Consider the following 22,002-nt stretch of genomic DNA (forward strand, 5'->3'; position numbering starts at 1 on the left):
CAACACCCAGGGATCGGTCACTGACATTGTCCTGAGGAGAGAGAACCAAGGCCTCCTGGGCCAGAAGGGGGCGATTAAGATCACTCTGGCTCTTTCCTCCCGGATCTTCCTGAGAACTATCGGAATCAGACACATAGGGGGAAAGGCATATGCTAGCTGGAAGTCCCAACGGACACGAAGGGAATCCACTATAAATGGTTGGTCTGCTATCTGTAAAGATGCGAACCTTCTGACCTTCCTGTTCTTCCTCGTAGCAAACAGATCTATTGTCGGCAACCCCCACAGATTGACTATCTGATCGAATATCTGTTGGTTTAGGGACCACTCTCCCTGACGAAGGGAATGGCGACTGAGGTAGTCCGCCTCTATATTTAGTTCCCCTTTTATATGAACTGCCGACAGGGATTGTAAGTGTTTTTCGGCCAGAGACAATATTTGTGCTGTAGTGGTCATCAGGGATCGAGACCTTGTCCCCCCCTGATGATTGATGTAGGCTACCACAGTCATATTGTCTGTTTGTATCTGTACATGCATATTCCTCAGGGATGGTAGTAAGGAAAGAAGAGCCTGATTGACTGCCGTAAGCTCTCTTAGATTTGAGGAATTCTGGGACTCTTGAATCGACCATCGCCCCTGGGTTAGAATGTCTCCCATATGGGCTCCCCAACCGAACGGACTGGCATCTGTTGTAATTATGTTGTCCGGAGTGATGGTCCAGAGAACTCCTTTTGACAAATGTGCTGGATTGAGCCACCATCTCAGATCGTGAAGAGTGGCGGGTGATAATTCGAACCTTCTGCTCAGAGCACCGTGAAGATCTTTTTCTGCTTGAAGAACTTCGTATTGAAGCATTCCGGTATGAGCTTGAGCCCATCTTACCGCCGATATACACGCAGTCAAAGATCCTAGTAGAGACATTGCATCTCTTAAACTTAAGTTTGGAGCTTTCCTTACAGCCGTGATCCTTTGAACGATCTTCCGCTTCTTCTCTTCTGGTAGGAAGGATGACTGATCTTCTGAATCTAGAAGAACTCCTAGGAACATCTGACGTCTTGTGGGTTCCAGTTTTGACTTTTCCCAGTTGATAATCCATCCGAGCTCCTGTAGGGATGATATTATGGCATTTACCCTAGACGTACACTGATCAATTGAATTTCCTACTATCAAAAAATCGTCTAGATAGGGCACCACAAGGGTTTCTCTCTCCCCGATATGGGCCATAACTTCCGAAACAACCTTAGTAAAAACTCTAGGTGCCATGGAAAGGCCAAAGGGCATTGCCAAAAATTGAAAATGCTTAATCTGATGGTTTACCCATACTGCCATCCTGAGAAATTGCTGGTGATTTCTGTGAACTGGAAGATGGTAGTACGCATCTTTTAGATCCAAGACCGACATGTAGCACCTAGGAAACAAAAGCTTAGTTGTTGACTTAATGGATTCCATCTTAAAAGCGTGGTACTGAAGATATTTATTCAATTTACGTAAATTTATGATAGTCCTAAAGGACCCATCAGGTTTAGAGATTAAGAATAGCGGAGAATAAAAACCCGTCTTCTCCTGATGTTTTGGTACTTCTTCAATAACTCGCTTTGTAAGCAATTGTTGAATCTCTAATTCTAAGGCCTGTTGTTGGGCCGGAGTGTCCAGTAATGTTATCACAAAATGATCTGGGGGAGTTCTCAAAAATTCTAATTTTAATCCGGACTCAACCACCCCCATTATCCAGGCACTAGAAGTAATCTTTTTCCATTTATCTGAGAAGAACTTTAGCCTTCCCCCTACTGGTAGATCTGTTTTATCTGTAATTACGCCTTCGTCTTGAGAAAGATGAAGGGTTCTTATAGTATCCACCTTTCTTCTTTTGGTCTGATGTTTCCCAGTCGCGATTATATCCCTGCTGGTCTGCCTGGAATCTTCTGAAGGGCATGCGTCTTCAGAAGGCGTTCCTAAAAGTGGGATTAAACGTTTTAGGAAATCCCTTCTTCCTATCTTCTGCCTTTGCAAGGATGTCATCCAGCACCGGGCCGAATAGGTACTCACCCCTACATGGAATGGAGCAAAGTTTAGCTTTAGCCTGAGCATCCCCCTTCCATGTCTTTAGCCATAGTGCTCGTCTGGCTGCATTCGAAAGACCTGCCGATCTTGCGGCCAATTTCAGAGAATCAATCGAGGCATCTGCTAGATAAGCTGCTCCTTCTCTGACCTGAGACAGGGAATTCAACAATTTATCCCTGGGTACCTTCGCTTTAAGCTGCTCCTCCAGCTGAGTCACCCAGACCATAATTGATCTGGCCGTACAGGTGCCTGCGATAGCAGGCTTAAAGGCTCCAGATGATGATTCCCATAGTTTTTTAAGGAGCATGTCAGCCTTTCTGTCTGAAGGATGCTTGAGGAGCCCTACATCTTCTAACGGAAGTGAGGCTGTTTTCGAAGTAGAGGCTACTGCCGCATCTATTTTCGGAACCTTCATCCACTGGGATTAAGTGTCATCTTCAAAGGGGTACCTTCTTTTTGCAGCTGAAGGTAAAAACCCCTTATCCAGCTTGTCCCACTCCCGTCTGACCAGATCTTTAACTGAATCCACCACTGGGAAAGCTTTCCGACTTCTCTGGCTCAGCCCTGCGAACATGATCTCCTGGGTTGTTTTCGGTTCTTTACTGTCTGCAACCCCCATAGTTGCACGGACTGCCTTAATTAAGGTCTCCATACTATCCGTGGAAAAGCAAGGCCTTCCCTCCTCATCTGAAGAGGATGCCGAAGAACTTTCCGAACATTCGCCCTCTTGTACCGAAGGGCTGGAATCGGACACCAACTCCACACTGCTTTTTTCATGTCGTCTAGTTTTAAGGGATGATTTTATTTCTTCCCTAATTACCTCCCTCAAATCCGATACCCGGAGAGGGGCCTCTTCTTCTAACATACGACATATGCATGATTGGCATAATTTCTTTACATAGGTGTCAGGTAGAGGCTCTGTGCATACAGCACACTGCTTATGGTTAGATTTGGAGACCTTTTTCCCCTACAATAAAGCATAGTGTAGAAAAAACAGCTGTATCAGGCAATGGTCTATATATTACACTCACCACTGCTGTCAAATATAGAGTACCGGTTTTTGAGGGGGTGAGGTGCGACGTGACGCTGGTTTGCCAGGGTCCTGCTGCCCACGTTCACCGCTATGAGACCTGTGCTCTCCTGTCTGTCGGTGTCCGGGGTCTCCTGCCGAAGACATGTTGCCGCACACACATCTCACCTGAGCGCTGCTTCTTTTCAAAAGTCCCGCGCTCCTCCTCCCGGCCTCCTCCGGAAGTCGTTGGTTCACTTCCGGGTCATAAGCACCGACCTGCTCCTGCAGCGTCGCGCGCATGTGAACGACCCAGGGCGGCGTGCCTTCCCCCGGGAACGTCACCGCTCCTTGCCAGACGAGGGGGGAAGCTGAACACAGGACTTCCCCCGATGCTGCTTCTGGGCCCCCGACTCTGCCGTTCTCCCCGGACACCGCACAGAGGCTTGGCGGACCCGGGTAAGACGAACGACCTGTAGGCTCCCGCCGTCCGGACAGGAACCCAAACTGGAGGGCGAGGGGGACCGCCCCTTTTTAACCTGTAGGTTCCTGTCCGGAAGGTGGGCGGATCCCCTCTCTCGTTGTGGGTGCTGTCGTGGCGATAGGAAAACAAACACTACATACTTGCCTTCAGCTGTCTGTCCCCGGCGCTGTGCTTCTCTGCACTCCTGCATCCTGTGTCAGCGCTGGCTAGCCGGAAAGCAGAGCGGTGACGTCACCGCTCTGCTTTCCGGCTGACCGACGCAGACAGTGCAGAGGAAAGCAGAGCGCCGGAGAACAGACAGCTGAATATAAGTATGTAGTGTTTGTTTTTTTAACGTTTACGCTGGTAACCAGGGTAAAATCGGGTTACTAAGCGCGGCCCTGCGCTTAGTAAACCGATGTTTATCCTGGTTACCAGAGACCTAGGGATCGTTGGTCGCTGGAGAGCTGTCTGTGTGACAGCTCTCCAGCAACCAAACAGCGACGCTGCAGCGATCAACATAGTTGTCGGTATCGCTGCAGCGTCGCTTAGTGTGACGGTACCCTAAGACAAAACAAAAGATACATTCGGGTAGCAAGCGCAGGCATCAGAAAAGCAAGGTTCTGGTGGTATTTGTATTTGCTGAGTATCGTTTGAGCAGCACCACTTTTAACCTGGTTCTCCTGTCTCATGTCCTTGTTGAAGAGATCCTTCATCGAGCGCCAATGCACTCTTATTCTCTTCACTGTGGTGGAGGGAAAAAAAAAGGAAAAAAAAATTGTAAAACAACGCACCTACATTTACAGTGTCACTGGCGCGTCACAAAACATTCAAATACTAACCAAAATCATTTCTGATACGTGGCGTGACACGGTCCCGATCATGCAGCAACGATCTGGCCACTTCTTCCCAGAGTCGTCGAATCACAGCAATGGCGGAGTGCTGACGATCACGGGTGTACCACAAGGTGAATTAGTTGCTCATTTTCAATGTCCTGTTCGGCTTCTTCCCGTTGTGGAACCTATAGATCCAATAAAACAAAATAATTTTAAGTAAAAATGAAACAAAAATCAATGACAACTCTGATGAAAAGAATACTTACACCACGTATTTGCTCATGAGCCCGAGGTACCTGTAAAGAAATTACATGATTAAAAAGGTACCTTCACACATAACGATATCGTTAACAATATCGTTGCAACGTCACTTTTTTTGTGACGTAGCAACGATCCCGCTAACGATCTTGTTATGTGTGACAGCGACCAACGATCAGGCCCTTGCTGGGAGATCGTTGGTCGTGGGGAATGATCAGGACCTTTTTTTTGGTCGCTGATCACCCGCTAACATCGCTGGATCGGCGTGTGTGACGCCGATCCAGCGATGTGTTCGCTTGTAACCACGGTAAACATCGGTTACTAAGCGCAGGGCCGCGCTTGGTAATCCAATATTTACCCTGGTTACCATTGTAAAAGTAAAAAAAATAAAAAAAATAAAAAAAAACCACTACATACTTACATTCTGATGTGTCACGTCCCCCGGCGTCAGCTTCCCTGCACTGACTGTGAGCGCCGGCCGGAAAGCAGAGCACAGCGGTGACGTCACTGCTGTGCTCTGGCTCTGCTTTACGGCCGGCACTGACACAGTCAGTGCAGGGAAGCTGACGCCGGGGGACGTGACATATCAGAATGTAAGTATGTATTTTTTTTTTTTTTTTTACTTTTACAATGGTAACCAGGGTAAATATTGGGTTACTAAGCGCGGCCCTGCGCTTAGTAACCCGATGTTAACCCTGGTTACCCGGGAACTTCGGCATCGTTGAAGACAGTTTCAATGATGCCGAAGTCGTTCCCCGGATCGTTGGTCGCTGGAGAGAGCTGTCTGTGTGACAGCTCCCCAGCGACCACACAACGACGTACCAACGATCATAGCCAGGTCGTATCGCTGGTCGTGATCGTTGGTAAGTCGTTTAGTGTAACGGTACCTTTAACACAGCTATAGTATTGCCATTCAATACATACCAATCAGTATAGCAAATGTGATTACATAATCGGGGTCATGTCCACCCTGGGAAGCCGTCACCTCTTCACTTGAGGACATGGTTGAAGAGCAGGCAGCAGTCAAGTGGAACACTACAGAAAAAAAACAAAACAACATTTAACCCCTTTACCCCCAAGGGTGGTTTGCACGTTAATGACCGGGCCAATTTTTACAATTCTGACCACTGTCCCATTATGAGGTTATAACTCTGGAACGCTTCAATGGATCCTGGTGATTCTGACATTGTTTTCTCGTGACATATTGTACTTCATGACAATGGTAAAAATTATTTGATAGTACCTGCGTTTATTTGTGAAAAAAACGGAAATTTGGCGAAAATTATGAAAATTTCGCAATTTTCCAACTTTGAATTTTTATGCAATTAAATCACAGAGATATGTCACACAAAATACTTAATAAGTAACATTTCCCACATGTCTACTTTACATCAGCACAATTTTGGAAACAAAATTTTTTTTTGTTAGGGAGTTATAAGGGTTAAAAGTTGACCAGCAATTTCTCATTTCTACAACACCATTTTATTTTAGGGACCACATCTCATTTGAAGTCATTTTGAGGGGTCTATATGATAGAAAATACCCAAGTGTGACACCATTCTAAAAACTACACCCCTCAAGGTGCTCAAAACCATATTCAAGAAGTTTATTAACCCTTCTGGTGCTTCACAGGAATTTTTTGAATGTTTAAATAAAAATGAACATTTAACTTTTTTTCACAAAAAATTTAATTCAGCTCCAATTTGTTTTATTTTACCAAGGGTAACAGGAGAAAATGGACCCCAAACATTGTTGTACAATTTGTCCTGAGTATGCCAATACCCCACATGTGGGGGTAAACCACTGTTTGGGCGCATGGCAGAGCTCGGAAGCGAAGGAGTGCCATTTGACTTTCAATGCAAAATTGACTGGAATTGAGATGGGACGCCATGTTTCGTTTGGAGAGCCCCTGATGTGGCTAAACATTGAAACCCCCCACAAGTGACACCATTTTGGAAAGTAGACCCCCTAAGGAACTTATCTAGAGGTGTGGTGAGCACTTTGACCCAACAAGTTCTTCACAGAAGTTTATAATGTAGAACCGTAAAAATAAAAAAATCATATTTTTTCACAAAAATTATCTTTTTGCCCCCAATTTTTTATTTTCCCAAGGGTAAGAGAAGAAATTGGACCCCAAAAGTTGTTGTACAATTTGTCCTGAGTACGCTGATACCCCATATGTGGGGGTAAACCACTGTTTGGGTGTATGGGAGAGCTCGGAAGGGAAGGAGCGCCGTTTGACTTTTCAAAGCAAAATTGACAGGAATTGAGATGGGACGCCATGTTGCGTTTGAAGAGCCACTGATGTGCCTAAACATTGAAACCCCCCACAAATGACACCATTTTGGAAAGTAGACCCCCTAAGGAACTTATCTAGAGGTGTGGTGAGCACTTTGACCCACCAAGTGCTTCACAGAAGTTTATAATGCAGAGCCGTAAAAATAAAACAAAATTTTTTTTCCCACAAAAATTATTTTTTTAGCCCCCAGTTTTGTATTTTCCTGAGGGTAACAGGAGAAATTGGACCCCAAAATTTGTTGCCCAATTTGTCCTGAGTGCGATGATACACCATATGTGGGGGGAACCACTGTTTGGGCACATGGGAGGGCTCAGAAGGGAAGGAGTGCCATTTGAATGCAGACTTAGATGGAATGGTCTGCAGGTGTCACATTGCGTTTGCAGAGCCCCTAATGTACCTAAACAGTAGAAACCCCCCACAAGTGACACCATTTTGGAAAGTAGACCCCCTTAGGAACTTATCTAGATGTGTGCTGAGCGCTTTGACCCACCAAGGGCTTCACAGAAGTTTATAATGGAGAGCCGTAAAAATAAAACAAAAATTTTTTCCCACAAAAATTATTTTTTAGCCCCCAGTTTTGTATTTTCCCGAGGGTAACAGGAGAAATTCGACCCCACAATTTGTTGTCCAATTTGTCCTGAGTGCGCTGATACCCCACATGTGGGGGGGGAACCACTGTTTGGGCGCATGGGAGGGCTCGGAAGGGAAGGAGCTCCATTTGGAATGAGGACTTAGATGGAATGGTCTGCAGGTGTCACATTGCATTTGCAGAGCCTCTAATGTACCTAAACAGTAGAAACCTCCCACAAGTGACACCATTTTGGAAACTAGACCCCCTAAGGAACTCATCTAGATGTGTTGTGATAGCTTTGAACCCCCAAGTGTTTCACTACAGTTTGTAACGCAGAGCCGTGAAAATTAAAAAAAAAAATCTTTCCCCCCAAAATTATTTTTTAGCCCCCAGTTTTGTATTTTCCCGAGGGTAAGAGGAGAAATTCGACCCCAAGAGTTGTTGTCCAATTTGTCCTGAGTACGCTGATACCCCGTATGTTGGGGGAAACCACCGTTTGAGCGCATGGCAGAGCTCGGAAGGGAAGGAGCGCCATTTGGAATGCAGACTTAGATGGAATGGTCTGCAGACGTCACATTGCGTTTGCAGAACCCCTAATGTACCTAAACAGTAGAAACCCCCCACAAGTGACCCCATATTGGAAACTAGACCCCCCAGGGAACTAATCTAGATGTGTTGTGAGAACTATGAACCCCCAAGTGTTTCACTATAGTTTATAACGCAGAGCCGTGAAAATAAAAAATCTTTTTTTTTCCCCACAAAAAATATGTTTTAGCCCCGAGTTTTGTATTTTCCCAAGGGTAACAGGAGAAATTGGACCCCAAAAGTTGTTGTCCTATTTGTCCTGAGTACGCTGATACCCCATATGTTGGGGTAAACCCCTGTTTGGGCACACAGGAGAGCTCGGAAGGGAAGAAGCACTGTTTTACTTTTTCAACGCAGAATTGGCTGGAATTGAGATCGGACGCCATGTCGCGTTTGGAGAGCCCCTGATGTGCCTAAACAGTGGAAACCCCCCAATTATAACTGAAACCCTAATCCAAACACATCCCTAACCCTAATCCCAACAGTAACCCTAACCACACCTCTAACCCTGACACACCCCTAACCCTAATCCCAACCCTATTCCCAACCGTAAATGTAATCTAAACCCTAACTGTAACTTTAGCCCCAACCCAAACTGTAGCCCTAGCCCTAGCCCTAGCCCTAACCCTAACCCTAGCCCTAGCCCTAACCCTAGCCCTAACCCTTGCCCTAACCCTAGCCCTAACCCTAACCCTAGCCCTAACCCTAACCCTAGCCCTAACCCTAACCCTAGCCCTAAACCTAACCCTAACCCTAGCCCTAACCCTAGCCCTAGCCCTAGCCCTAGCCCTAACTCTAACCCTAGCCCTAATGGGAAAATGGAAATAAATACATTTTTTAAATTTTTCCCTAACTAAGGGGGTGATGAAGGGGGGTTTGATTTACTTTTATAGCGGGTTTTTTAGCGGATTTTTATGATTGGCAGCCGTCACACACTGAAAGACGCTTTTTATTGCAAAAAATATTTTTTGCGTTACCACATTTTGAGAGCTATAATTTTTCTATATTTTGGTCCACAGAGTCATGTGAGGTCTTGTTTTTTGCGGGACGAGTTGATGTTTTTATTGGTAACATTTTCGGGCACGTGACATTTTTTGATCGCTTTTTATTCCGATTTTTGTGAGGCAGAATGACCAAAAACCAGCTATTCATGAATTTCTTTTGGGGGAGGCGTTTATACCGTTCCGCGTTTGGTAAAATTGATGAAGCAGTTTTATTCTTCGGGTCAGTACGATTACAGCGATACCTCATTTATATCATTTTTTTATGTTTTGGCGCTTTTATACGATAAAAACTATTTTATAGAAAAAATAATTATTTTTGCATCACTTTATTCTCAGGACTATAACTTTTTTATTTTTTTGCTGATGATGCTGTATGGCGGCTCGTTTTTTGCGGGACAAGATGACGCTTTCAGCAGTACCATGGTTAGTTATATCTGTCTTTTTGATCGCGTGTTATTCCACTTTTTGTTCGGCGGTATGATAATAAAGCGTTGTTTTTTGCCTCGTTTTTTTTTTTTTTTTCTTACGGTGTTTACTGAAGGGGTTAAGTAGTGGGCCAGTTTTATAGGTCGGGCCGTTACGGACGCGGCGATACTAAATATGTGTACTTTTATTGTTTTTTTTTTTTTTATTTAGATAAAGAAATGTATTTATGGGAATAATATATTTTTTTTTTTTTTCATTATTTTGGAATATTTTTTTTTATTTTTTTTTACACATTTGAAATTTTTTTTTTTAACTTTTTTACTTTGTCCCAGGGGGGGACATCACAGATCAGTGATCTGACAGTTTGCACAGCACTCTGTCAGATCACTGATCTGATAGGAGTGCAGGCTGCTTCACAGTGCCTGCTCTGAGCAGGCTCTGCGAAGCCACCTCCCTCCCTGCAGGACCCGGATCCGCGGCCATCTTGGATCCGGGGCTGGAGGGAGCAGGGAGGGAGGTGAGACCCTCGCAGCAACGCGATCACATCGCGTTGCTGCGGGGGGCTCAGGGAAGCCCGCAGGGAGCCCCCTCCCTGCGCGATGCTTCCCTGTACCGCCGGCACATCGCGATCATCTTTGATCGCGGTGTGCCGGGGGTTAATGTGCCGGGGGCGGTCCGTGACCGCTCCTGGCACATAGTGCCGGATGTCAGCTGCGATAAACAGCTGACACCCGGCCGCGATCGGCGGCGCTCCCCCCGTGAGCGCTGCCGATCGCATATGACGTACTATTGCGTCCTTGGGAAGTAAAGCCCACCCCACATGGACGCAATAGTACGTCTAATGGCAGAAAGGGGTTAAACTTGTTAAGGGCCAAACAAAATGTAGCCCCCCCCCCCCATTACATTACAGGCAGTAGTCCTACAGCACAGCAGTCAGCACAAAACAGGGACAGGTGGCAGCACCAGGACAGATGCCAGCAGCAGAGACAGCAGCACTAGGAGGGTCGGTAGCACCAGGAGACGACCAGTCTAAAGGAACAAAAAAAGGGATAAGAATTTGATCCTAAAGGTGACGATATTAAGTTGCCGCCAACCTGGACACATATGATGCAGCACTGAAGATGATGTCCAAATGGACAATATATAGTCATTAAATTTAACTGAAGGTAACAGCGTAATTCAAGTCAGGTCATATGGCTCATCTAGACTGAAAAGACATCACATGTCTCTCACAATACAGCGCTGTGCAGAGAAATGTAAAAAACATAGAATAAATATAGAGTTAATTACCCATAATAGTATCTCCGATTCAGTCCAGTCCAGGGGGCGACCACTGACCCCCGACGCGCGTTTTGCGAGCCTGACTGTCGCTTCCTCAAGGGGTGATATATATCAGGAGACAACTAGTCTTGTGCTTCCGTCCAGAGTCTTGTGCTTCCGTCCAGAGTCTTGAGAGTAATGGACTACCTGTCTCCACACCCCCTTTTATACATCAGTGATTTTGCAGGTGGTAACTGTTTCCTGGAAATGATTAGTGTGAAGTATGCATTGCGTTTCGAACTCATGAGTATGCATGTCCTTCCGAACCAATGCGTTCCCATAGACAGCAATGGGTGTTTTTTTTACGCAATCATCTGCAGTCGTCCATATGCCGATGATTGCGCAATATTTGTCGCCTCCAAAAACGCAACATGTTGCGTTCGCCGCGCCCTGCTGCACACCGCCAAACTACGCATACGTACTCAATAGCATGAAACTGCATGTCCTTGTGTGCACCATGTTAAATATATGTACGCATGACGCATGCGGATCTATGCGGATGAAACGCAGCGCGCACAGACACAAATGTGAAAGCAGCCTAAGAGAGCATCATACTGTGGAGAGGGGAGCTCAACAGGGGGGAGACTCGGGACATTATTAAATGTTAAGTGGGCACTTATTGTTATAGGGGCACTCTGGTTATTGTGAGTGTCAGAGGGGCACACAGGGAACATTATTACTTTCTACACGAGAAGAGGGCATTACTATAGTCTAAAGGTTTGAAAACAAAAGAAGAAAGGAGCAGCACAACCCCCACACCAACGTAGAGAAAATCCAAATTAACACATTCAGGTCCGCTATAGCAGTCCGAGAGAGAGAAGGAGGTGCTATTTGCATGAAAAAAAGTCCATATGAATCCAAACAACAAAGAAGAATCGCAAATGCACTCACCAACTGCAGTTGAAGGTGTTTATTAGAACACAAAGCAGGGCATCTTCACGGCACGGGTGAGAGGGAAATGACCAAAGGGAGTGCGGCAAACGAGACGACGGCCGTTTCGCGCTACACAAGAGCGCTTCTACGGGTCCATAACCAAACGGGAAGTGACGCCAGGTTAAGTAAGTAAATGAATACGAACTCCACCTGGTCATCAACTCGTCGGACAGAATAAAAAGTGCACAGTGTGTTAAAAACAAGCGCATATAACTGATATCAAACGAATACATCTATATAAATATATATATATCTATACAAAAATGTATATACATACAGTCCCACCATAGAAATACGGCGGCAAATACTTCGTATCTTAAAGCTAAAGGATTATTCAAAATCATTGCTCGCATAATCTATTTGAGAGCCACAGGAAGGGAGAAATAATGGCAAACGCATATCTACCAAAATTACATATAAATTGTATAAATATACAGCAAACAATAATGTAACAATACTCAAAAAGAGAAAGCAGACATATAGCAAAACTGAGAAACATGGAGAACATGAAAAACATGAAAAATATGAAAAACATCCACGACGCGACAAAAAAGCCACAAAAAAGAGAAAAACTACAAAAAAACCGACATATCAACTCTATCATTTAAACCGGCTGGGCCGGTAGCTTTCGTTCGCAATATCCATTTTGCTTCCTGTCTTAATAATATTTTATGGAGATCGCCACCTTGCACAGGTAAGACTATTTTTTCTATACCCGCAAAGGTCAATACTTCGGGGTTACCATAATGACTCTCTTTAACATGATCGATTAATCTTGGTACGCCTTTGCCCGAGGTGACCGATTTAAAGTGCTCTCTAAACCGCATGAAGACACAAAAGAGAATAGTAAAACCAAAAACACTCAGTTTGAAAAAAAAAAATAGGACTGCTCTGATAAGGGTATACCGTGAAGATTGGTAGAGCAGCTTAGTATACATTTTTTGCAAAAAACGTATCAACCAAATACCCTGTTTTTTACATCTTTTACTAGCACTTGCGGATTACTGCAATTTTTTTCAAACTGAGTGTTTTTGGTTTTACTATTCTCTTTTGTGTCTTGAGTTTTCTTGGTGGTGTGTGAACATGATTCTACAGACTTGTTCACTGTGCAAGTAGCCCATGTGTTCCTGTTTCCATAATTGTTCTCTTGTGTCTACAAGACTGGGGAGGTACCCACCACTCCTCCTGGGCTATCTGCACAAAAGCTGTTCTACCCTGTATGCACAAATGGATTTTTCCTCTCTGAACCCTGTTCACACAGGTAATATACAGATGATCAGGTTTTTAAATACATCAGATAGGGATTGCATACACTAGTTAGGACTGCTCTGATAAGGGTATACCGTGAAGATTGGTAGAGCAGCTTAGTATACATTTTTTGCAAAAAATGTATCAACCAAATACCCTGTTTTTTACATCTTTTACTAGCACTTGCGGATTACTGCAATTTTTTTCAAACTGAGTGTTTTTGGTTTTACTATTCTCTTTTGTGTCTTCAGGTTTCTTGGTGGTGTGTGAACATGATTCTACAGACTTGTTCACTGTGCAAGTAGCCCATGTGTTCCTGTTTCTCTAAACCGCATGTATAACCTGCGAATGGTCTTACCAATATAAAATCGCCCGCAGGGGCAAAAGACTACGTATACTACAAACTCCGTCTTGCAGGAGATAAATTGTCTGACCTGATGTGTCACAGGTCCAATATGTAGAGTTTGGCCCAATAGATGAAATTTACAATACTGGCAATGACCACACCGATGATTGCCCATCGGAACAGTCCGCTCCAACCAATTTGATCTGTCCCTGGTAACCCGATTACGCACTAACACATCTCTTACACAACTCTTCTTTGTTGTTTGGATAGTCTAAAGGTTTGTTTACCATCTAGAGCAGGGGTGGGCAATTAATTTCCCCAGGGAACGGGTAGGGGGGTACATGAGAGACTGCGACCATTGTGAAGGGCCGAACCAATAGGCCGAAATTAATTCTGCTCAATATTAATATCGATATATTATAATTATTATATTATTGATAATTTTATTAATATTCATTGTATAACTTAATATTGAGCAGAATTAAGAATGCCGACATCCCCTTATAAATCGTATGAGCCCCCCAACAGCCTCCCCCATACGCAGCATGAGCCCCACAACGCCACCCCCATACGCAGCATGAGCCCCACACCGCCTCCCCCATATGCGACATGAGGCCCTCACAGACTCCCCTATATGCGGCATGAGCCCCACACCGTCTCCCCCATATGCGGTATGAGCCCCACACCGCCTTCCCCATACAAGCCCCACACCGTCTCCCCCATATGCGGTATGAGCCCCACACCGCCTTCCCCATATGCAGCATGAGCCCCACACCGCCTTCCCCATATGCGGCATGAACCCCACACCGCCTCCCCCATATGCGGCATGAACCCCACACCGCCTCCCCCATATGCGGCATGAGCCCCACACCGTCTCCCCCATATGCGGCATGAACCCCACACCGCCTCCCCCATATGCGGCATGAACCCCTCACCGCCTCCCCCATATGCGGCATGAACCCCACACCGCCTCCCCCATATGCGGCATGAACCCCACACCGCCTCCCCCATATGCGGCATGAACCCCACACCGCCTCCCCCATATGCGGCATGAGCCCCACACCGTCTCCCCCATATGCGGCATGAACCCCACACCGCCTCCCCCATATGCGGCATGAGCCCCACACCGCCTCCCCCATATGCAGCATGAACCCCACACCGCCTCCCCCATATGCGGCATGAACCCCACACCGTCTCCCCCATACGCAGCATGAGCCCCACACCGCCTTCCCCATATGCGGCATGAACCCCACACCGCCTTCCCCATATGCGGCATGAACCCCACACCGCCTCCCCCATATGCGGCATGAGCTCCACACCGCCTCCCTATATACACTGCATGTCGCCCCCATATAAAGCATGTCGCCTCAAGATGTAGCATCATGTGCCGCATGTCGCCCCCCCATGTGTGCAGCAACATGTCACAGCCCCATAGCCTCCCCATGCCCACCCAAACACGAGAGGAAAAAAAAACAAAAACAAAAAAAAAAAAAAAAAACACACCACATACTCACCTCGGTCCCGTTCCCTGGCGCTCTGCTTCTCTGGAAATGTGAGAAGTGAAATGTGTCTGATGTAATCTCTGCAGATGAGTCCTGGCTGGAGAAGTTGTCGCGTCGGTCTGGGCCAGATAGAAAAGACGTCAGCTGTAAGTCACCATCTGTAACTGTGCTGTAATCTCCTGTATGTTCTGCAGGGCTGAGATCTATCACTATATGTCACTATATGGCGGTAATATCAGTGCAGGTCTTTGTATAGAGATTATTTTCAGTAACAGTGCGGTCATCCGCAGAGCCGCACTACACAGAGAATAATGGAGCCCCCAGCACCAACCTCCACCCGCAGAGCAGCACTCCACATAGAGAATAATGGAGCCTCCAGCACCAACCTCCACCCACAGAGCCGCACTCCACATAGAGAATAATGGAGCCTCCAGCACCAACCTCCACTCGCAGAGCCGCACTCCACATAGAGAATAATGGAGCCTCCAGCACCAACCTCCACCCACAGAGCCGCACTCCACATAGAGAATAATGGAGCCTCCAGCACCAACCTCCACCCGCAGAGCCGCACTCCACATAGAGAATAATGGAGCCTCCAGCACCAACCTCCACCCACAGAGCCGCACTCCACATAGAGAATAATGGAGCCTCCAGCACCAACCTCCACTCGCAGAGCCGCACTCCACATAGAGAATAATGGGGCCTCCAGCACCGACCTCCACTCGCAGAGCCGCACTCCACATAGAGAATAATGGAGCCCCCAGCACCAACCTCCACCCGCAGAGCCGCACTCCACATAGAGAATAATGGAGCCTCCAGCACCGACCTCCACCCGCAGAGCCACACTCCACATAGAGAATAATGGGGCCTCCAGCACCGACCTCCACTCGCAGAGCCGCACTCCACATAGAGAATAATGGGGCCTCCAGCACCGACCTCCACATAGAGAATAATGGAGCCTCCAGCACCGACATCCACCTGCAAAGCCGCACTCCACATAGAGAATAATGGGGCCTCCAGCACCGACCTCCACTCGCAGAGCCGCACTCCACATAGAGAATAATGGGGCCTCCAGCACCGACCTCCACATAGAGAATAATGGGGCCTCCAGCACCGACCTCCACATAGAGAATAATGGAGCCTCCAGCACCGACCTCCACCTGCAAAGCCGCACTCCACATAGAGAATAATGGAGCCTCCACCCGCAGAGCCGCACTCCACATAGAGAATACTGGAGCCTCCAGCACCGACCTCCACCCGCAGAGCCGCACTCCACATAGAGAATAATGGAGCCTCCAGCACCAACCTCCACCCGCAGAGCCGCACTCCACATAGAGAATAATGGAGCCCCCAGCACCGACCTCCACCCGCAGAGCCGCACTCCACATAGAGAATAATGGAGCCTCCAGCACCGACCTCCACCCGCAGAGCCGCACTCCACATAGAGAATAATGGAGCCTCCAGCACCGACCTCCACCCGCAGAGCCGCACTCCACATAGAGAATAATGGAGCCTCCAGCATCGACCTCCACCGCAGAGCCGCACTCCACATAGAGAATAATGGAGCCTCCAGCACCGACATCCACCTGCAAAGCCACACTCCACATAGAGAATAATGGAGCCTCCACCCGCAGAGCCGCACTCCACATAGAGAATACTGGAGCCTCCAGCACCGACCTCCACCCGCAGAGCCGCACTCCACATAGAGAATAATGGAGCCTCCAGCACCAACCTCCACCCGCAGAGCCGCACTCCACATAGAGAATAATGGAGCCCCCAGCACCGACCTCCACCCGCAGAGCCGCACTCCACATAGAGAATAATGGAGCCTCCAGCACCGACCTCCACCCGCAGAGCCGCACTCCACATAGAGAATAATGGAGCCTCCAGCACCGACCTCCACCCGCAGAGCCGCACTCCACATAGAGAATAATGGAGCCTCCAGCATCGACCTCCACCGCAGAGCCGCACTCCACATAGAGAATAATGGAGCCTCCAGCACCGACCTCCACCCGCAGAGCCGCACTCCACATAGAGAATAATGGAGCCTCCAGCACCGACCTCCACCCGCAGAGCCGCACTCCACATAGAGAATAATGGAGCCTCCAGCACCGACATCCACCTGCAAAGCCACACTCCACATAGAGAATACTGGAGCCTCCAGCACCGACCTCCACCCGCAGAGCCGCACTCCACATAGAGAATAATGGAGCCTCCAGCACCGACCTCCACCCGCAGAGCCGCACTCCACATAGAGAATAATGGAGCCACCAGCACCGACCTCCACCCGCAGAGCCGCACTCCACATAGAGAATAATGGAGCCTCCAGCACCGACCTCCACCCGCAGAGCCGCACTCCACATAGAGAATAATGGAGCCTCCAGCACCGACCTCCACCCGCAGAGCCGCACTCCACATAGAGAATAATGGAGCCTCCAGCATCGACCTCCACCGCAGAGCCGCACTCCACATAGAGAATAATGGAGCCTCCAGCACCGACCTCCACCCGCAGAGCCGCACTCCACATAGAGAATAATGGAGCCTCCAGCACCGACCTCCACCCGCAGAGCCACACTCCACATAGAGAATAATGGAGCCTCCAGCACCGACCTCCACCCGCAGAGCCGCACTCCACATAGAGAATAATGGAGCCTCCAGCACCGACCTCCACCCGCAGAGCCGCACTCCACATAGAGAATAATGGAGCCTCCAGCACCGACCTCCACCCGCAGAGCCGCACTCCACATAGAGAATAATGGAGCCTCCAGCACCGACCTCCACCCGCAGAGCCGCACTCCACATAGAGAATAATGGAGCCTCCAGCACCGACCTCCACTCGCAGAGCCGCACTCCACATAGAGAATAATGGGGCCTCCAGCACCGACCTCCACATAGAGAATAATGGAGCCTCCAGCACCGACATCCACCTGCAAAGCCGCACTCCACATAGAGAATAATGGAGCCTCCAGCACCGACCTCCACCCACAGAGCCGCACTCCACATAGAGAATAATGGAGCCTCCAGCACCGACCTCCACCCGCAGACCCGCACTCCACATAGAGAATAATGGAGCCTCCAGCACCGATCTCCACCCGCAGAGCCGCACTCCACATAGAGAATAATGGGGCCTCCAGCACCGACCTCCACCCGCAGAGCCACACTCCACATAGAGAATAATGGAGCCCCCAGCACCGACCTCCACCCGCAGAGCCGCATTCCACATAGAGAATAATGGAGCCCCCAGCACCGACCTCCACCCGCAGAGCCGCATTCCACATAGAGAATAATGGAGCCCCCAGCACCGACCTCCACCCGCAGAGCCGCATTCCACATAGAGAATAATGGAGCCCCCAGCACCGATCTCCACCCGCAGAGCCGCATTCCACATAGAGAATAATGGAGCCTCCAGCACCGACCTCCACCCGCAGAGCCGCACTCCACATAGAGAATAATGGAGCCCCCAGCACCGACCTCCACCCGCAGAGCCGCACTCCACATAGAGAATAATGGAGCCCCCAGCACCGACCTCCACCCGCAGAGCCGCACTCCACACAGAGAATAATGGAGCCTCCAGCACCGACCTCCACCCACAGAGCCGCACTCCACATAGAGAATAATGGAGCCTCCAGCACCGATCTCCACCCGCAGAGCCGCACTCCACATAGAGAATAATGGAGCCTCCAGCACCGACCTCCACCCGCAGAGCCGCACTCCACATAGAGAATAATGGAGCCTCCAGCACTGACCTCCACCCGCAGAGCCGCACTCCTCATAGAGAATAATGGAGCCTCCAGCACCGACCTCCACCCGCAGAGCCGCACTCCTCATAGAGAATAATGGAGCCTCCAGCACCGACCTCCACCCGCAGAGCCGCACTCCACATAGAGAATAATGGAGCCTCCAGCACTGACCTCCATCCGCAGAGCCGCACTCCACATATATGGCTGTTCTGTGCACACAGGACCTGTGATGAGGTCACAGGAGGGGAGGAGTCAGGAGTCACATGATCAGGGGCCTCAGTGTATGCAGGACTCTGTTGTGCTGGTTGTCATGGTGCTGGATGAGGGGATGTTTGTGTTTGGGTCAGGAGGGATTTACAGTGTGGATGTAGCAAAGCCGTGTGTACAGAGTGATGTGTGGAGCGGAGCCGCATGTGTACAAGGTGTATGGAGCGGAGCCGTGTGTGTAGGAGGTGTATGGAGCGGAGCCGCGTGTACAAGGTGTACGGAGCGGAGCCGTGTGTGTACGAGGTGTATGGAGCGGAGCCGTGTGTATGAGGTGTACAGAAGTCATTGCGCTGGAGGTTGGATTGCTGCTAAAGGGGAAATAAATCTCTTTAAATCTTCTTTCTTAGCGAGTGTGTCCGGAGCATAAGTGCGATCTGAAGTAAGTGTGTGTCTTGTGATTTAGTGACTTTGGATTCAGGGAGTTTCCAAGGGAGGAATTACTGAATTGCTGGCTGTATTTTATTAATACTCTAAATTTCTTTTTACTTAAAGGGAACCTGTCACCCCGAAAATCGCGGGTGATGTAATCCCACCGGCATCAGGGGCTTATCTACAGCATTCTGTAATGCTGTAGATAAGCCCCCGATGTTACCTGAAAAAGGAGAAAAAGACGTTAGATTATACTCACCCAGGGGGGGTCCCGCTGCTGGTCAGGTCGGATGGTCGTCTCCGGTCTGCTGCGGCGCCTCCCATCTTCTTTCCATGACATCCTCTTCTGATCTTCAGCCACGGCTCCGGCGCAGGCGTACTTTGCTCTGCCCCCTTGAGGGCAGAGGATAGTACTGCAGTGCACAGGCGCCGGAAAGGTCAGAGGCCCGGCGCCTGCGCACTGCAATACTTTGTCTGCCCTCAAGAGGGCAGAGCAAAGTACGCCTGCGCCGGAGCCGTGGCTGAAGATCAGAAGAGGACGTCATGGAAAGAAGATGGGAGGCGCCGCAGCAGACCGGAGACGCCCATCCGACCTGACCAGCAGCGGGACCGCCCCTGGGTGAGTATAATCTAACGTCTTTTTCTCCTTTTTCAGGTAACATCGGGGGCTTATCTACAGCATTACAGAATGCTGTAGATAAGCCCCTGATGCCGGTGGGATTACCTCACCCGCGTTTTTCGGGGTGACAGGTTCCCTTTAACGTTTCTGTCTGGTGCAATCCCCATTAGGAAATGTGCTCCACTATTGTTAATGCCATCCAGTGCCCATCTTGCCACATGTATGCAGTCCTTGATCACTCGGTCGAGGGTTAATACTGCTGTGCGAGATGTGAGCATGTTGTGCATTTGGAAGCCCAGATTCTGAATCTAAATGAGCAGCTGGCAACACTGAGACCAATAGACAATATAGAAAGGAGTCTTCTGCTCACTGAGCTCAATGGGATAGATGAGGGGGATGGTAGGATCGAGCTGCAGGACAGTGAGGCAGCAAGCTGGGTGACAATTAGAAGGTCGGGTAGAGGGAAGAGTGCCAGGGAGGCTAGTCCTGATCTGGCACACCCCAATATGTTTGCTACGTTGGCAGATGAGGGGGGTGCCAGTACAGGGGTAGCACTGCTGCAGCCAGGCATGTCCTCTGAAAGCCGGAGGAGTGACTGCTCCAGTAAGGAGGGAAATAGGAGAGCAGGGCAGGCCAGACAGGTGCTGGTAGTGGGGGACTCAATTATAAGGGGAACAGATAGGGCAACCTGTCACAAAGACAGGGATCGTTGGACGGTGTGCTGCCTACCTGGCGCTCGAGTCTGACACATCGCTGATCAGGTTGACCGATTACTGGGAGGGGCTGGTGAGGACCCAGTGGTCACAGTGCACATTGACACCAATGACAAAGTTAGGGTATGTTTCCACGTTCAGGAAATGCTGTGTTTTTGACGCTGCGTTTTTCCGCAGCGTCAAAAACGCAGCGTCCAGATGTTATAGCATAGTGGAAGGCATTTAATGAAATCCCGTCTCCACTATGCAGGAAAAAACGCATGCGTCTTTGCCGTGAAAACGCACATGCGGTGCGTTTTTCAGAATGCAGCATGTTGCTACAATGAGCAAAACACGCAAGGTGCAGATTTGGTCAGGATTTTACCTGCATAAAATCCTGACCAAATCCTGAAGCAAGCCTGAACGTGGACACATACCCTTAGAGATAGGTGGAAAGCAAGGACCTCCAAGGTGGTATTCTCGGAAATACTGACTGTACCACGTGCCACGCCAGAGGCAAAGGGAAATTAAGGAGATAAATAAGTGACTCAGGAATTAGTGTAGAAAGCAGGGGTTTGGGTTCCTGGAGAACTGGGCCAACTTCTCAGTTGGCTACAGTTTCTACGCTAGGGATGGGCTCAGTAGCATAGCTACCAGGGGGGCAGAGGGGACCATTGCCCCGGTCCCGGTGCTCAGAGAGGGCCCACCTGGATCTACACTACTGTAACTGCACGCATCGATACAATTATATTCTGCGGCAGAGCAGGGAGAATTGATCTCCCTGCTCTGCCACTATGGGGCCACTGAGCAGGGAGGGACCCGTTGCCAGCAGAGGGGCCCCTGGCCCATCACCGCAAGGTCAGCTGTTTCGGCATTTAGCGTATACAGCTGACCGCATTGATGAGGGAAGGAGCGCTATGCTCCTGCCATCATCTCCCTGTCAGCGTCTGACATCACCGACACTGACAGCGGGCGCGATGATGTCACTATCCGGCGCCCACTGTCAGATGAGCGGGAGCTTGGAGCACCACAGGAACAAGTAGGAAGAGAAGTTAGTATTTATTTACAGTTTTTTTTATGGGGGCTGCCTTATACTACAGGGTCTGCCTATGGGGATGATCCTTACGCTAATGGGTCGGCCTATGAGAGTCTGCCTTATACTACAGGGTCTGCCTATGGGGTGCTACCTTATACTGCAGAGTCTGCCTATGGGGGTGCTGCCTTTTACTACAGGGTCTGCCTATGGAGTGCTGCCTTATAATACAGGGTCTGCATATGGGGTGCTGCCTTGTGCTACAGGGTCTGCCTATGGGGTGCTGCCTTATACTACAGGATCTGCCTATGGGTGCTGACTTGTGCCATAGAGTCTGCCTATGGGGGCTGCCTTGTGCTATAGAGTCTGCCTATGGGGGCTGCCTTGTGCTATAGAGTCTGCCTATGGGGGTGCATTATACAAT

The sequence above is a fragment of the Ranitomeya imitator genome, chromosome 2 (genome assembly GCF_032444005.1).
Source record: "Ranitomeya imitator isolate aRanImi1 chromosome 2, aRanImi1.pri, whole genome shotgun sequence".
In the NCBI taxonomy this organism is placed as follows: domain Eukaryota; kingdom Metazoa; phylum Chordata; class Amphibia; order Anura; family Dendrobatidae; genus Ranitomeya; species Ranitomeya imitator.